Source organism: Tamandua tetradactyla, chromosome 2 (genome assembly GCF_023851605.1).
Source record: "Tamandua tetradactyla isolate mTamTet1 chromosome 2, mTamTet1.pri, whole genome shotgun sequence".
Classification (NCBI taxonomy): domain Eukaryota; kingdom Metazoa; phylum Chordata; class Mammalia; order Pilosa; family Myrmecophagidae; genus Tamandua; species Tamandua tetradactyla.
Window position 1 is genome coordinate 26,091,663 of NC_135328.1, and position 13,167 is coordinate 26,104,829.

At 45.0% G+C, this 13,167-nt stretch overlaps 1 long non-coding RNA gene across 2 annotated transcripts in view; it reads right to left on the reverse strand.

Moving 5' to 3' along the window:
- Positions 1–13,167, reverse strand: part of LOC143667214 (uncharacterized) — a 64,834-nt gene that overhangs the window by 1,004 nt on the left and 50,663 nt on the right. The window contains exons 4-6 of one of the 2 annotated variants that reach the window (XR_013167952.1): positions 3,201–3,270; positions 1,356–1,803; positions 497–774 (exon numbers count right to left, since the gene is read on the reverse strand). This is a non-coding gene — a long non-coding RNA (uncharacterized LOC143667214). The remainder of the gene's footprint in view (positions 1–496; positions 775–1,355; positions 1,804–3,200; positions 3,271–13,167) is intronic. The other variant, XR_013167953.1, reaches the window with a different exon arrangement.

The window sequence follows — 13,167 nt, forward strand, 5'->3', positions numbered from 1 at the left end:
GTAATTTTTGCTGCCACCTTTTGGATAGTAACAAAATTCTCCTTCCACCAGCCACAGATCCTCTCTCTACCTCCTGCCACATTTCATTGTACAGACAACCGTGAGCTAAATTTAGCTCCATTTATTTAGCTTTCCTTAAAATTTTGTCACTTAAAAAATAATTACAGGATTTCTCTGACAGACTGCAAGACTGGGAGTGCACCAAATTGCAGGTATAATTTGGAGATCCAGCTGGGATCACCAAATAAAATTGACAGCAGTGGCCTAATTCTAGAATAATCCATGTGGCGGCTAGAGAGACTTTGTTCCTTAGGTCCTGCTCCTTAATCTGCATATTGAGCTGAAGAAACAAAAGGGAATTATAGGGAGTGGTCTCTAGACCCAGGTAGGGTCCCCCAGGAAGTCCAGCTTCCTTCTGCTTAGCCAAGCTGGGAAAACCAAGGGAGCATGAGCCACTCCCCTTCCTGCAGAGGATGCCAGCATGGTGACCTCTCACCTTCCACCCAGCCAAGAGCCTGGTAAAGCTGATATCTGAAAGAGGAAGGTGGTTTTGATGATGATGATGATGGTGATGTTTTCTGTGATTGCAGATGCAGACAAAGTCAGTCTCCTCGTCCCACCCCCAAATGATGCCCAGGAGGAGAATGGGTCCCTCTGAGAAGTGAAGTGCCCACTCAGCGTGGACACAAATGTCATGGAGAGATGAGTCATTCTGTTAGTGTTTCACTCCACAAACTGCTGAGCTCCTGCTGCGCTTCCGTTTTCATGCAGACCCTGGGTACACACAAACAAATCTGTGTGTAAAGGAGAACTATCCACCTTAAAACCTTCTGTAGATGCTACCAAAGGGTCTAAAAGGACTGAGGGCTGGGGGTGATGGTGGGAGAGGAGCTGGGCCCAGGGGCAGGGACAGGTGAAGAGAGTGGCACCCCGCACTGGCGGTTCCTGGAACCTGCGCATTTCCCTGTCTCTAAATCTCAGTAAATGGTTCTCTTAGCCAGGTGGATTTCCTGGTTCTGTGTGAAGTCCAGAGCCCAGGGCAGAAGCCAATCCTGGCACATCTGGTAGCTCCAAATGCCTCCAGTCTTAATAAAACTGGATCGTCTTTGGGATATCCTGTGCTGAGCTCTGTTTGCCAGAGCAGCTCCCTCCAACCCAGTTATGGGACCAGCCTCAGGTTTCAGAGCGAGGCCATGGCAAAAGGTATGAAGAGAAGCCAGCTCTCTTGTCTCTCAATCCTTGGGCTGATGAAAGGAGTGCTGGCTTCGGTGCCAGATGTTCTTGGATTTGAATCCAGGCCCTGCCACAACAACCCTAAAGCTTGGGAAAGTGTCTCCAAGCCACTGTTTCCTCACCTGTAAAATGGAGACAGGAATCCCTCATCACTGTGAGGCCATAAGGGTCAGGCGGTCCAGCTGCGTGGAAGTGTGTATGAAGGGACAAGTTCTAAGTGAACACTGCTCACTGGGGAATGTCTTCATCTTGAGCCCAGAGCACAGTGGGGTCCAGCCTCCAGACTTCAACCCCATGTGGGACAGCATGGTGCAGTTCAGGAGCCTGGTGGCTGAGTCTCCAGGGGCAGGGAGGGCAGAAAGCAGCCCCTGCTTCATCCCACTGACCCCCTCTGTTCTCCCAGACGGTGCCTTGGTGGAATGAGCTGCATACGCCAGGAGGCAGACAGAGCTTGGGCATCCGGCTGGCTCTTTCCTCACTTCTATGAACATCTCGCTCTCAGCCCCTTCCTTTCTTGTTTCTCACAGGCTTGAGTCACACAAAGGATTCTGTCCCTTGGCCAGCTGTAGTCTGGAAGGGGTGACAGTCACGTCAGCTGCCTTAGAGGGCCCCAGGCGGAGATGTCAACAGTCAACGGCTGGCCCATGGGCTCTGACCGTTGCTTGGACAGAGCCTGTGACCAGCCCCAGCAGCCTCCAGTGATTGTTTCAGAGCCCTGTGGGGTCACAAACCTGCTAGTTCCCACAGGAGCAGTGGGAGCCCTTGAGCTGCCCTTGCAGACTGCATTTCCACCCAGTAATCTCCTTGAAGCTCAACCTCCTGCACTCACTGAGGCACACACCAAAGGTTCACTGAGCACCTACTATGTGTCAGCTTCTCTATGTGGCATCATGCTAGGACCTCAAATCCCACAGAGAAAGAGATGGTTACTCCTGCTTTACCCATGAGGAAATGAGAGTCTGGAAAAAAAGTGCGATTTATTGCAACTAACACCAATGACAATAATGGCAACAAAGAGTGCTTTCAATAAAACCAAACAGTTGTTGTGCATTTTCTCACCAGAACCTCATGGTCACTGGGATGTATTATCACTCTGCCTGTTGGATAGATGAGAAGGTTGGAAAGGGAAGTGGTTGATGGCCAGCTCAATTCACACAGAGAACAAGCAACTGGTGTGGAATCACACCCAGTTCCCATTCCTGGGGTCTCCCACCAAGAGGGCCGGGCAGCAACTCAATGCTTCTAAGCCCAGGATTCATTCCACAGCACCAGCCATTTGGAATTCTCACAACAGACTCATCTCAAGGGCTTTTTCGGACTCTAGGTTCTCAGGCTCTACCCCTGGAGACTCAGATGCATCAGAGGGGGGAAGGGCTGGGGCAGCTGTGTTTAGAACCCACATGCCAGAGACTTCCAGGGCTCAGCAAGGCCTGAGAGGGGCTGTGATCCTTCTATTGCCTCCCTAATGTTAGAGTCTGTAATAGGAAAGACTCCCGTCCATTTCTATCTCCCACCCTCAACTTCTGTCCTATCTCACCACAGCTGGCTGTGGCCATGCCTCCAGCACCACCATCTCCTTCTCATTTTTAAATCCAGGGGCTACTTTTAGATCGACCTCTTGGTGACAATGGGCACTCCTTAAAATGCTCTGTGCGGTTGATTTCATGTCTCCACTTGGCTAGGGTATGGTGTCCCATTGTTTGGCCAAACCCTGGCCTAGATGTTGCCGTGGAGCTATTTTGCCAATGGGATTAGCATCTATGAGCAGGTGACTTTAAATAAATGAGATGACACTTGATAGTATGGGTGGGGCCCCATCCAATCAGCTGGAGGCCATAAGAGACAAGAATGGAGAGCTCAAGAAGAAGAAATTCTGCCTAAGATTCCAACATTAACTTCCCTGGGAATGTCTGGCCTGCTGGCACCTCTTCCAAAGTTCACACTCAAGGCTCTAGTCTCATGCTCACCAGATTTCCACCTGCTGACCTGCTTGGTAGATCTCAGACTTGCCAATCCCACAGCCATGTGCACCAATGCCTTAAAAGAAATAATACCATATACATATATATGTTACTGTTGCTTCTGTTTCTCCTGGTCAGTCCAGCTTTCTTTAACATCACTTTTCCCAGTTTTTCTTCTACCCCTCTGGCCACCAGTTCGACTTCTCTGCCTCATTCTGTCCCTTTAATCTTGCTCCTTCCAGGACTCCATGCCCACCCACCTTCTTTCCCCAATTTACTGGGCCTGGGTGTCCTTACACACCCATCTTCAGTTACTCTGTGTGAGTGATTTGCACCGCCTGCCCAGAGCCTCCCTAGAGCTCTAAACTCTTGAACAGGTCTATTTGGCCATCTCACAGACACCTCAAACATGACATATCAGAATGGATCACACCATCTTCACCAGCTGCCCTGAGTCCTCCTCGCTGTGAAGGATTAATCATGAATCACCAAAGGCAGAAACCTGGTAATGGTATTTGTTGGGGGGGGGCGGGGTATATTCCCAACTCCAAATGTGTCCTGTCATTACCAAGTTCTCTCCAACTACATGGCCACTGGGGTTCTTCCCCTCTTCAGTTTCTTGCTGGATTACTTTGGTGTCTTCTTGAAGGGAATCTTAATCATCCCACCCACTCTCCACCCATAAGCCACTCAAGCGGGCCATGCCACTTTCCTACTGAAAACTGCTGAGTATTTCCCCATTGCTTTTAGGATGAAATCCAAGTCTTTTACCTTCTACCTGCTGAGGGTCCAGATCTTTCTTGACTCATCTCCTGCAACTCCCCACCAACAGCCCTATGCCCCAGGCACTCAGATATACACACAGCTCTGGGAAGGCATCCAGGGTCTTTTGATGTCTTTGCACTTGCTATGGCCTCTGACAGGAAGATGCTTTGTTTACTTCTGCACTTGGCATTCTCTTCTTCTCTGCAGTTCACCATTCTGCACTAAGGAGCCACTTTCTCCAGAAGCCCTCTCTGACCACTGATTTTAGTGGGTACCCCTCAATCACCTGCCATCACAGTCCATGCTTATCTCTTTTCTAGCACTTACCACCAACCCTGAACCATCCTGACAGTGTTACCTAATAAATAATTGTGGACGACTAATGATAAAAATAATAACATTCACCAAATATCTATTGATGTTGTAGACTGTCGGGCACCATGCTGATTACATGCATCATATCATTTAATACACACAGCCCTAGGTCTAATTCTTCTTCCTATTTCACAGATAAAGAAACTGAGGTAGGAGGGTCGGTTATTTTCCCAGGGTCACACATTTAGTAACTGAGCAGGGACCAGCCTGCAGGCCAACTGAATTAATGAACAAATGAGGAAATTGTGACTCAGGGAATCATAGGACTAGGTCTACTGATAAGAATTTAGATAGGGCCACATTTCAGTGATAACATGCAACGAGTGGCCCTGAGAAAGGGTCAGCTGAAAATAAACTCTGCATTCACCAAAGGGAAGAGAAGACCATCAGCACTTCAAGATTAACTGCCTGATAGCCTGAAGTAACCACAAGAAAAACTAGGTGAGAAGGGTTTTCCTCTGTAGAGTCCTTGCTCCCACCCCACCTCCTCCCTCCCTGTTACACTGAACAATCCCAAGCACCACATTGCTGTCAAGGCCGCTGGATGGGGCGGTAAGCAGAGAACCACAAAATCCGTCAATTACCCCCAATTCCCAGCTAGGCCAGCAACACACAAGGGCAGAAAAATGGCTTAAAATCTGTATGCAGGAGAGGTTTGGGAAGTTGAAGAGAGCAATTTTTGTTTCACATCATTCCTTTGTGTAATGTTGTATCCTTCTGACAAGTCCGCATAATACAGCTTAACTTCACCAATTGCTGCCTTAAGAGAAAACAGTGAAGACCTATCTTTAATGTCAAATGAACAATGGGCATTCTTCCAGAGGAGGAAAATAACTTGCTTTGAAAGAGTTGGAGAAGAAAGTGCAAAATGTTCCCGGGTAAAGCGATGGGGGAAGAAAGTCAGCAGCTGTGTGCTGACAAGCTCTCCGGCTACAAGGCTCTGGCAGTCTCCACCAGCTCGGCTTCATCTGTGTGTACGGCCTGCAGACTGGGGAGGAAGCCTCCTAGCAAGGTCAGGGAGGGATAGTGCATGTGTATTCCTGGGGAATGTGGGGGGCAGCTCTCTCGCTGTCTGTGGACGTGCAGAGGTGGATGTAGAGTGGCTGCCCCTCCATCTCATTGAAATTTGCTTTCTCTTGAGAGACACTGGAATCCCAAATGCTTATGTGGACCTCCCTGGGAACTTCAACAACTGGCTCTCCTCCTTCTGTGGGAGGATCGCTTGTCCATGACTCTTCCCACATGTGACCACTCTGCACTAGTCATTGAGATGGGAGTCAATTCCTGACCAATCTTGGCACAAAGACTTGGAGAATTAAACACTATTCAATTCCACCTCTTTAGACTTTTCCCGTGAGAGAGAGAGAGGTCCTTGGGCTACCTCTCCAGCTTCAGATTCTTTACCTGCCACCTCATTTCAGCCACATTGAGTTTTTTGCAGTTTTCTGATTGTGATGGTTTAGGTACATATGTCAACTTCTTCAGGTGATGGTGTTCAGTTGCTTGGTTAGGCAAGCACTGGCCTGACTGTTACTGTGAGGACATTTCACAGACTTTAACCATCAGTAAGTCCATTGCATCTATGGTAGGTTACATCAACGATCAACTGAGGAAATTGCACTCAACAGTGAGATGTCTCATCCAATCAGTTGAAGACTTTAAAAGGAGAAATGATTTCAGCGGTCAGAAGGGAGAATTTGCTTCAGCCAGCCAGTTTTGCGGGAATGCACTGAAAACCTTCACTGGAGTTCCCAGCTTTCAGCCTGCCCTACAGAATTTATACTTGTGTATCCCCACAGTCACATGGAAAAATTTTTATTAAATCTCGTAATAGTTACAGATATCTCCTGTCTGCTGTTTCCCTAGGAGAACCCTGGCTAATGAAACAATTGAACAATTTCATGAAGTCTTGTTCTATACCTCCGGGCCTTTGCATATGCTCTTCCGTCTGTCTAGAAACCAGCTGGAAAGTCTTACTCATCCTTTATGGCTTAACTTAAACTTCCCTTCCTTCTGGGGTCCTATCTAACCTCAGAGAGTTTACCAACCTCCCATCCTTTGGACCCCAGGCTACTTCTATTATAGCAGACATGAGCTTGTATGAAATGTATTGATTTGCATGATTACTCCCCTATAGGTGATGATTGTCTCCTTAACAGGCACTCTTCTTATTTATCTATACATAACACATGTATATGTAGGGAGACATATGCATTATATAAATATATATATATGCAGGTATGTATAGGCATATGTGTGTGTATATAAATATATATATATATATAGGTATAGGTATATGTAACCTGGCCTAACTCTATGCTTGCCACATAGTATGTACTCAAAAAACACTTGTTATATGGAGAGTCTAAAACTGTGGTTCTCAATCCTGGCTGTGCATTACAATCACCTGGTGTTAGGTCTTCACTCCAGACCAATTTAATCAGAATCTCTGGAGTTGGAGCCTGTACTTGAACTTGCACCTGAATCACCTGGAGGGCTCATTAAAGCACAGATTGCTGAGTTCCAACACAAGATTTTCTGATTCAATTGGTCTATGAGTGGCCCTAGGATTTACATTTCAACATGTTTCCAGATGATACAGATGCTGCTGGTTTGAGGACCACACTTTGAGAACCAGTGTCTTAAGCCAAGGGCTTTTCTCTTTATTAATTTCAATCAGTGCCAGGCACTCACCAGGTGCTCTGAATCTGAGCCAGGATCTCTGCTTGCCTTCAGCAAGGCTTTGGAGCAGCACTTCTCAAACATTAATGCACATAAAAATCATCTGGGATCTTATTAAACTACTGAATCTGATTCAGTAGGTGCAAGGTGGGCCTTAGAGTCTGCCTTTGTAACAAACTCCTAAGAAATGCCAAGGTTCTAGAGCAGGAGCTGGCAAAATTTTTCTGCAAAGGGCCAGATTTAAATACTGTAGGCTTTGCAAACCAAACCAGTCTCTGTTGCAACTATTCAACTCTGCCACTGTTACCTAAAAACAGCTATAAACAATACATAAACAGATGGAGATGTCTGTGTTCCAATAAAACTTTATTTACTAAAACAGGAGGGGGGTGGGGTGCTGGATTTGCTAACCCCTGTTCTAGAGAACCAAAGAAATTAAAAATATTGCATGGGCCAAGATCAAGTGGGTTGCAGAAGGTTGAAGAGAAGGGAAGAAATGAACTTGGGTTTAGGATTGAAAAATGGATGAAGCTCTGAATAGAGCAAAGACAGGAGGGGGACATTCTGGGCAGAGGGCACAAGTTTAACAAAGCCCAAAGGCAAAGAGGAAGGATGAGAATGTGTGGCAACACTCATACTATCAGAGGGTGGATAATCAGACTGTATGAGCCAGCCTGGAAGTGACCCTCTAAACACTGCCCATTACCCCTTCCCAGCACCAAAACGGAAGCCCTATGACCTTGGCCAGGGCAGCCTGTCTCAGAAAGTAGAAGATCAGAGAGCAGCCAAGCAGCAGGTGAGTGGGTTGGGAAGAAGTGTTCCTGAAGCTTATGCTTCGTAATGTTGTTGAGTTGCAGGGTAAAAGGAGCATCAGTGAAGACTCCTGAAGTTCTGGGTGCCCTTTATGTGAGCAGTATTGTCCTAAAGCCCCACTTACATTGCCCCACTTGATATTATCAATTCTGTATAGTATGTGCTATTAGCCCCAGATTAGAGGAGTCAAAGGTGAGTGTGGGTCATCTGTGAAAAACCCACGTGTACTGAAGAGATAATTCCCCAAGGAAAAGAAATATTCTGTTACCAGAAGAAAAGCACAATATATGTTCACTCTATTCCACTGCCCAGCACATGTACATATAATTTCCAAATTATCCCTACCCAACACAGTACAAATATCCCATCTAAAATTGAAATCACATGGATATATATTCCAAAGGGGAGTCCATGCAAATAATGAAAATAACGAAGATTTATTAAGTTCTTAATTTATGCAAATCACTAGTGTAATTATTCAATTCTCACAAAATTCTCACCTATGAGAAACAGGTATTATTGTATTATCCCCATTTTTACCTATGAAGAACCTGAGGCACAGAGGAGTGACGTAAATAGTCCAAAGTCACATAGCTCCTAAGCAAGTGGTAGAATAGAGTTACCAGTGCAGGCAATCTGACTCTAGAGCCAGTGCTCAAAATTCTTGCACCACTTTAACTAGTTCTACTGTTTCCAAGAATTTCTGGTTGATGAAGGATCTAGTTTGGTGTGATGTATGTTGAAATCCATGGCTAAATTACCTATTTAATCACCCCAACACATACGATGCACAGTGATGAAGAAAGAAAAATATACCTACAGCAAAAAACCTCTACCTTGGAAAAACAACATACCAGAGTCACTAGTCTATAGCATATACTCAGGGGATAGTGGCATGGTGGTTAGGGAAAACCAGGACTCCTTTGCCCTGCAGTGAGAGATGTTCCTTGGCTGTCCAGTCTGATTTCCCCTGGTTCTGCTCTCTGGGAGGATTTCTCTGTCCATTGACGCTGTTCCAGCAATGAGGGATACTGGGAGGTCCTTCTCAGGACCACTCTAATGTGGGAGCTGGCTTTCTCCTAGTGTGAGTATAGTGGCCCTGGGATCATCTTAGGAGCTGAGTACTTTGTCGCAGGTTATCGTTTGTCAGCATTTGTGTTTTTCAGGTATGACAACTTTCTTAAAACCTTAGTAAGATCTTGATTTGTACCCAGACTGGGTATTCAAAGTCAGAATTCTGGGTCCTTGAATCTAGACCATTGTCAAAGGTTTCTTTCTGTTGGCCACAGGCTGTCCAGTTCTGTCCATCTCGCTAACAGTACGCTGAAGCAATGCTAACATTCCTTTGGCTTCCTGGCTATATTCCAGAGGATGTCTTTTTATACTGTGGGAGTCAGAATATAATTGGAAGTTGCTGGGATCTCATGCTACCTCCAGGTTACAATCTCCCCTGTGTTTTTGGTCTCCTTTAATGTGATTATACCAAGTTCAGCTTGGGGTAGAGAATTTAGCTTTTCCAACTCCCAGAGCGCCTCTTAGCCAACCTGGACTGCTGACAGAGATAGGGTGGTTTTCTCTCCTTTTTCCTTCTTGGCTTGCTTCATCCTAACAGAACATTGCCGAAGGCCACAGAAAATAGCCAATCTTCTCTGAAAAAATAATGTTTTCTATCTGCAGCCTATGGTTTGAGCCTCAAGACATTACCCAGCTGCCTTGTAAGACCTGACTTAGATTTCCTGTTTCCCAACCAGAAGAGAAGAATCCTTGAAGTGCTGTACCCCACTATGACTCAACAGTTCTATATTTTAGTTTGTCACCTATAAAACCCCACTTCCGAGAGCAAATATTATTATTCAAGGCTTATTTCCTTGCAAATGAAAGAAACCCATCTTAAAATGGCTTGAGCAAAAAAGGGAGCGATATTGGCTCATCTGACTGGGGAGTCTAGGGTTTCTGCTTTAGATGTAGATGGCCTGAAATGATGCCATCTGTCCACTCCCTCTTACTGCTTCAAAACCTCAGCTCAGCCTTCTTTTTTATTGACTTCATTCTCAACCAGTAGCTCCAGGTTTATATTCCACCAGTGGGATGCAAGCACCCCTTTTCTAACACTTCAAGCAAAAGTCCCACTGCTAACTCTCACTGGGCCAATTTGAGTCACTTGCCTATCTCTAAGCCAGTCACTATAGGTAGCGCTTGGATGTAATGCAGTGCTGAAGATATCTAAGCCATGTGCCCGAACTCAGAACCAAGAAGTAAAAGTTAGCCCAGCCTGAACTACACAGTCTGTGTAGGAATGTTTCTCCAAGAAGAAAGAGTGGTTCTGTTAGAGGAAGAAGGAATGCTGAGTGGACAAACAACAGAAGTCCACTTTAAGGACCACAGTGTGTGTGTCCTCACAAGTGTGTCCCAGCGCTCAGCACAACATCTGCCAACTATGTGCAGTCTCTCAATATTTGTTGAATGAATGAGTAAATAGATAAATGAACTCTGAGACTGTCTTTATATTCCAATTACTCTCTGGGGAAACCCGATAGAAGATGAGCACTTTAATGGCTAACATGAGCTCTAATGTGTAACCTAATTTTAGTGACCTTTGGATTTGCCAAGTTGGAGCAATAGTCCACTTCTCTCCATAAGGATTCCTCTTCCCAAAATTGTCACAGGCAGGAAAATCTGGCAACCTATATGTTTCCCCAAATTCTAAAATGCAACATAAATTGCTCTGAAGTAATAAAGTCATATATTCATTCATTATACATTTACAGAGCACCTATCACAAGTGAAGCACTATGACAGGTATTAAAATATAAATATAAAAAGGTCATAATCCTTTACCTTAAGTTCAAGTCTGGAGGGAAAATTGACAAGTGGTCAAAACAACAGAGGCAGCTTTATGGAGTAAATGACCATGGGCTTTGGTTGTCTGACCAAAGTTTGAAATCTGGCACCATCACTTGATTGCCTCATAATGTTGGGAAAGTTATTAGCTTCTTCAGGCTTCTGGTTTCCTATCTGTAAAATTAGTTTTAACTATAGGCTCAAGGTGTTGTGAGAATTAAATGATAATATGCAAAGGTGGCACATGATAGAGCCTTGTACAAATGCTAGCTTTCCTTTTAGAGACTGTGGAAGCTAAGAGGAAAGAACACCTAACATCCTGGGGAGTCAAAGAAGGCTTAGAAGAGATGAAATTTGAGCTGGTTCTTAAGGATGAGCAAGAGATCACAAAGTAAAGGAGGTGAGAAGAACATTCCTACAGAGGGAACAGATTGGTCAAAGCTCTGAAAGCTGAAAAAAAAATTGGTACATTCAGAGAGCAGCAAATATTTCCAGGTGCCTGGAGCAAAAGTTGCATTGGCAGATAAGGAGTGGAAAGGTATGAAATGACAGCATACAGGGAAGAAATAAGGATTCTGGGACTTCTTTATCCAGTGGTGGTAAAGGGCCCTGAGAATCCCTGACCAATAACAACAAATTATTGGCATCCCAGGTAAGTGGGTGTCAGAAAAGCTATTATCTTTCCTGTATATACATTAAGATGATGCCTTGCAAAGAGGTAGATGGACAGAGAAGTTGAGGATCCATTTACAGCTTCTTCTAAATGACTTGCAATAAGTCATAATATTTATTATTCAGGGTCTAGTTCTGATAGAGCAGGAACTGTGAGTTGGGTAGGTGGAGGGCTTGACTCCTGGGGGAAGGGTTGGGAGGTTTAATGAGATAATATTCATGAAACACTTTGATATCTTTAAGGAGTTACACCAGAGCTACTGCTCAGGGACTCTGTGAGATCTGGGAGGGATAATGTTTCTAAGTAGATATGCCCCGGGTGGCAGGAATGCTAGACAGAAAGAAAGGGAGAAAGACTTGCTCCTTAAGTAATTTCCCTCATCAACATCACAGCTAGAACAATCCGTTACAGCCAGCTCAAAGAAATGCCAGTTTGCCCATTATGGGACTTAGGTCCAGATGCTCAGACCTATGTGAAATCTTTAACCAGGGAGAGCCCACTATGAGCCATACTCCAGTTCCACACCAAGCAGACTGCTGAGACCTCTGAAGACCCACAGCCTTCATCTTGAACCTATCTTACGTCCTACTGCCCAGTGTAATTCAGATTGTCAAGTTGTGATGGACGGAGGGATGAAGAGGATCCAGAATTTCCTAGTCCGAGTGACCGCCCCAAGTTCCAAAAGGTAGGGACACCATAGAAAGGACATATATACTTGGCCTGTCCCCAGCCTGAGGAATGGGGTGGGGGATCTTGGGTTAGATTGTGTGAGTTGAGGTCATCAGTCCCTCCTCTCTGCCCAGCGCTTTCTTTTCTCCGGAACATTCCCTTACTCCTACTTAACACTGCACATACAGACAGGAGAAGCTGCAGGCCCATGAATCAAACAATCTGGAAAGAAGACCAAGACAGTGAAACAGTAAGAAAGGAAAAAAAAAATTATTCACAAAGAAGAGAGGGCTTAAAAAAAAAAAAAAAAGAGCGAGCATTAACTTTCCTCATTTCCTCTCCCAAAGCTTTCCCACTTTCACTATGGTCTACTCTTATGTCCCTGATAATTCTATCTGAACATGACCTCTTTTAGAATCCTTCTCCTTGTGCGTTTGTATCAATTAGGATGAAACAAACTGCCATAACAAATAAACACCAAATTGCAGTGGCTTAACTTCATAAAACCTTGTTTCTTAATTCATGGTCAATGTGAATATTTTCCCTCAACAATGGGGAATAAGTGAGGGGGCAGGGAGAGATGAGCTCATATTCCATTTGAAGATTCAAGCTATCTTCATCAGATGACGTTCAAGATCATCCTTCATGCCAATATCCAGTTTGCAAAGGGAGAAGAGCATGAGGATTGGCATGGGAGATTTTTGCAAGCCCAGCTCTCAAAGGGCAGAACTTACTTCCAATCATAGCCCATTGGTTAGAATGTAGTCAACAGGCCCCACCTAACTGCAAGAAAGGCAGAAAATAAAAGAATGAATGGGTCTGATGAACAATAAGCCAATTTCTGCCATGATATGGATCTGCAAGTTCCAAAGTATAGAGCAGGCAGGGATTTCGGCTTAGGAGTATAGAGTTAAGGTGTTGCAGAGTTCAGTCAAATCAGTGGAAAGCACCATTTAGTACATGGTGAGGAAGATCAGGTGCTAGCTCTAGCTTTGGAGATGCAGTTTGTGGGAACCCTATGAGTTGGTGAGATGGATTCAGGCTAAACTCTTAGAAGCCCAGGGCAAAGGGGAAATGCCACATCCTGATAGCTCAGGGTAGTAATGGACAACAAGACCAGCCACAGACAGGGATAAGTTTAGGGACAAAAAAAAG